Here is a 5141-nt window from a genome sequence, read left to right as displayed (position 1 = left end):
CATATTACTGGAGGTAAATAACTCAGGTTCATTAACCAGAAAACCTGTAATATGTCATTAGCAGTTTCATTTCAGCCCTCCAGAATGTAATTGCATATTTCAGAAGAAAAAATCAGAAGAAAAAAAAGCCAAAAAACCAATATATTGAAGTCTTTCTTTATGTAGATAAAATCAATATTCTGTTGTGAACAATATTAACTGAACTTTCACGTAACATTTTAAATTTATAAGTGAATCAACAGTATTTTTACCTTTAATTAAAGCAGAAGTTGAAAAAGATTTGGCCCTTTTCTCTTATTCCATGTCTTTTCTGCTGAAGTATGGTAATTAATACAGTGACAGAAGTTTTACCAGCATGATTTCTTAGATCTTCTAATAACCCTCTAAGCCTGAATATGCTTGCCTTTTATTAGCTATCAAATCCTGAAGTTTTAACAAATGTCTTCCCTTATTCAAAGATTTTTCCATTTCTTCAAATGCTTTATACCAATTTTCTATCAGAGCTCTAGAGGGTTGTTTTTTTCTTGTCATGTTACAGGAAAAATAGTTGATGTATATACCACAGAATCCCTTTACAATTAGTAGCATGAAACAAAATATCCCCAAAAGGAAAAGCAGAGAAAAATAGGAAAAAAAAATCTCTTGTGAGTTCTTTATTTGTTTTATTTATTTATTTATATGCATGTTCATTTATTTACTTATTTTTATCAGAGGAAAGAATTCAAGAAAAGGAGGAGGATTTCAAGAAGTGAAGAATTTTTGATCTCATATATTTTTGATTCTTTTACATTTACAAAAATTTGAACTTAACCAGACCCCTCACAGCTTCATTGCCCATCTCTGAAGACGCTCCAGGGCCTCAGTATCTTTCTTGTGGATAAGGGCCCGCCCAAAACTGAAAATAGTAGTTGAGGTGCAGCTTCTCCAGGGCTGAGTAGAGAGGGATGAACACTTCTCTCCTCATACTGGTAACACTATTTCTGATACAATCCAAGGTGACATTGACCTTCTTAGCCACCTGGGCACACTGCTGGCCCATGTTCAACCAAGTGTCAACCAGTCTGTCTTCTTCCAGTACAAAGATAATTAAAAACTTCTAAAAGGCATTTTAAAACATTTGTATTATGCATTTATTATTTTTACCGAGTTGCTAATAAATTGTTTAACATCTGATATTTAACTTGTAGTTATACTATTATACACTGAGAAAAATGTTGTATCAATATTGTATCTTATTCTAGACATTTTAAGTAGATCAGAAAAATGAAAGTGCCAGTTCATTTCCACTAACTCTTCATGTAGGGATTCAAATTTGATTAACTTGGGTGTAAAACCATAGAAACAGTTCCTGAAAATTGCTGCAGGAATGATATGCTTTCTTTCCTCCTGAAAATTGATTTCTTGTTTTCTTTTTTCAGAAACTTCTTCTTTTCTTACTGTCATCTGCCTAGTTTTCCCTGTATTATGAGAACTTTTTTTTCAACATGGAGCATATTTTGTATTTTGCTGTCTGAAGATTCTTTCATCATATTTAGTTTCTATTCTTTGTATATCATAGAATGAGTTTCCTATAAAGTTTATACTATGTCCTTATCAATGCTCCATTGTTCTTTTTCTTAAATAATTTGATATTTCTCTGATGTTTCTCTTTAAAATTGCTTTCTATCTGTTTGAGAGAATCTTTTTAAGAATATTTCAACTCAGAAAATTGGTGGTATCTTTAACTTTCCCCAAAGCCAGATTATTGTCTTTATTCAAGGTCTTCCTTAAAAAAATTATTTACTGAAATCTCTGGCATTGACTTAATAGAAGAGATAAGACTTAATTACAGTCAACTATAGATTATTACATCTGAACTTGTTAACTTAAACTCTGTCTATAATCAGTGGAGAAGAAAAACCACAGTAGTATTTCTTCATCTAGAATAATGACATCTTACTATGGCTTTTCACTGATAAATCTCCTTGCGGTGAATGTGGTTAGCTATTGCCTTAGCCTATAAGCTCTTCAGAACAAAGTAAAGATGGTGATAGTGAGTTGCATGTTATGATAGGTATCTACAGTAAAGATTGTATTGTAAAGATTAATCTTAACAAAAATATAATAAAATATGATAAAAGTATTATTATGAGAGAAATGAGGAATTTTGAGCATTTTTGGGGAGACTTATATGTCATGAATTCTTTGTTGGCAAAGTATAGATAAAGAAAAAAACTACTGCAAGATTGGCAAGTGGGATAAGTATTTGTTCAAGTGACAGAAAACCAACAGTGCAGAATTCTGGGGTTTATAATGGAATAAACTAATTTTGGTTACTACTTCCTTTTTAGAGCAGATAAGCAGAGATGTGGAATACATATATATTTTTTCAGTATATTGCCTCCATCAGTATTTAAAGATAATTTTAAGTTCCTTCATTTCTGATTAGAGCCAAAGATTTAAGTTCTTTTCTTATCCCAGGTCTTCAAATCCTGCTTCAAGCTGTCTACACCCTCTTCTCTCCAGAGTGGTATTGAAATAACTTTATGCCTTTTCATGCTGTGCAAAGGAAAAGTCTTACAGGAATCAGTCATATAGGTATGCTATTTATTTATTACAGTAAATAAAATTAAAATATAGAAAGGATAGTGGATATGAATAAGAAACTACTACTAATAGATTTCTTAGATTTCAGACATCTATTCAAATGTGAAATCAACTTACAACAAAAATAAGGAATTGCAGCCTAAAGCAATCAAATCATACATTACTGTCATTACATTTGTTTAAGTTACAATTCTTCCTACTCTGATTAGTATTTTTCCTAAATACTAATAAATGACAACTAAAAAAATCAGTCTAACAGCATGGAGCTCTACAGTTTCTGGAGGGTGAAATTTACTTTGCTATAATCAAAGGATTATATTTCTAATTCTTTGTCAGATAGATTTTAAAGAAATTAACTTTTCCTACAGTTCCAGAATTACCAATTAAATTTCTGACCAAAAAAAAAAGAAAGGATGTATCAAAAAGCCTGATTTATCCAAATATTAATAACAAATGTGTGCACTTTTGTTCACATATGATGTAGTCATTTGGTTACTACTTCCTTTTTAGAGCAGATAAGCAGAGATGTGGAATACATATATTTCCACACATAGGAAAAGGAGGAGTGAATTTTTCAGGGAGGTCTTAATCTCTTAGTAATTCATACTTCACATAAAAACGGAGAACTTGAGAAGGTGAAGATTAAAATAAATAAATAAATAAAGTTCTAATTGTTGCTTCAGAGGCCCAGCCTAAAGTTTTTAAAGAAGAGCAAACAATCCAACACCTTTGTTTCAATCTATTCACATACAGATTGACAAAGAGAAAAGCAATTTGCAGGACAGGATTCTAGATTTTGAAAATGAAATGAAAAAAACTTTTCCAGAACTGGAATGTAAGATAGCAGCTTGTGACTTGAGGAAGAAAATTATCAGGTGGATAAACTGATTGAAATGAATCTCATCATTATCTTTATGGTCTCAGCAATAATGACTTCCTGTTGAGTAAACCCAACAAGAACATCATAAACTAAAAAATTCCAAATTAATGAGGAAGGAAGATATTGGTACATTTAATACTGATTTGATACTGAAGACTGTCAAAAGGCTGAAAATGTCACTGAAAGGAAACAACACTCAAAAAAAAAAAAAAATCCAAAAACCGAATTGCTTAGCTGATAGATCCCAAAAATTATCAGAGAAGTATTTAATGTGTATTTAAATATATAAATATGTTTAATATGTCATGTATGTTCCTCTTAATAAATGATATTCTTCTCAGTAAACTTTTATTACAGTAGAAAAGCTAGAAGCACGTTTTCTTTATTTTTCTAAAATACTTTGTATTTCTTATTTGGTTGACTATATTATTTGGTTTGATCTATAATGCTCTCTCAGGTAATTTCCTGTGATTTAATTTTAGTATTTAAAATTTTTTTGTTGTTGCTATAGGCACACAGACAAACAGAAATAATGCCTATATAAAGTTTGTGAGATTTTTCCTGACAATTTATCTTTGTTAATAGCTATAACTTTAATGCTGAAAAAACCCTAAACCTGATAACCTGATCTGAGCTTTATAATAGACAATTCTGGATAAAGATTGGTATTAAAAGACAAATTGTATAGTATTTATTTTTTACTTGATGCATATACAAAAAAAAAAAAAAAAAAAAAAAAAAAAGTTAAGCATACTTGAGCTTTCTGCTGGAGTAGATAGATACAGAAAGATCTAGTGAACTTTCACTGATCCTCTTTTACACTGGACTGTCAAGTTAAAGTCTAACATCACAGCAAGTCACATTAATTCACTCTAACAGCATGAAGGAAATTATCAGACATTCTGTGTCAAAATACAAAGTGACTGGAAATTGGCAGAGAATTAATGAGCATTGCTTGAGGAAAGACAGAAGTTGAGTAACTTGCCCATCTGAACAAACCACAGGACAGATGTGGGTAAGTGCAGTTTAACACTCCATAGGTTTGCACTGTAGGTCTGACTTATGTTCTTTTCACTCTTTGCAGTAATGTCTTTATCAGTAAGATATTGTTCCTCTATTATTTTTTCAGATGATACCTGTGTGAATTCTTAATATGGCTTAATTAATCACTAGCTAGCCATAAGATATATGGTGATAATACTGCTAGTATATATCTTAACGTATTTATTCTAAATCTGTCACGTCTGCTATCTCAATGAACCATCTATTTTCAACTTAGCAAAACTGCTTCAGTAAAAACCTTGAGAGAGCTCTGACACATAAACACTGACTGATAAGACACTAATTCTTTAGACACAAACCACTGATCAAATACGGAATTAACACTGGACCTAACCACACTCAGATTCCTCTCTAAGGAGTTTAGAAAGAGTCCTTTCTGAAACCCGACTCCAGAGAATGCTTTGCTCCCCACCCTCCCCCAGCCACATGTCAGACTCATATCCAGAATATAACATAATGCATATTATAAAATAATAATATGTTTATCTTCTAAACTGCATCTTAGTTTTCAGTGTACTTCTCAGACAAAAACTCCAGAACAAAAGAGACCATAGTATTCAGATTTTGATCTCCACAATGCCATTAAGAGAAGTTACTCACTCTAATTTTTCCT

Source organism: Lagopus leucura, unplaced genomic scaffold, assembly GCF_019238085.1.
Source record: "Lagopus leucura isolate 7727_CA_CO unplaced genomic scaffold, USGS_WTPT01 Super-Scaffold_100001, whole genome shotgun sequence".
Lineage (NCBI taxonomy): Eukaryota > Metazoa > Chordata > Aves > Galliformes > Phasianidae > Lagopus > Lagopus leucura.
The sequence above is the reverse complement of the archived record's forward strand: the minus strand, read 5'-3'. Positions refer to the sequence as shown.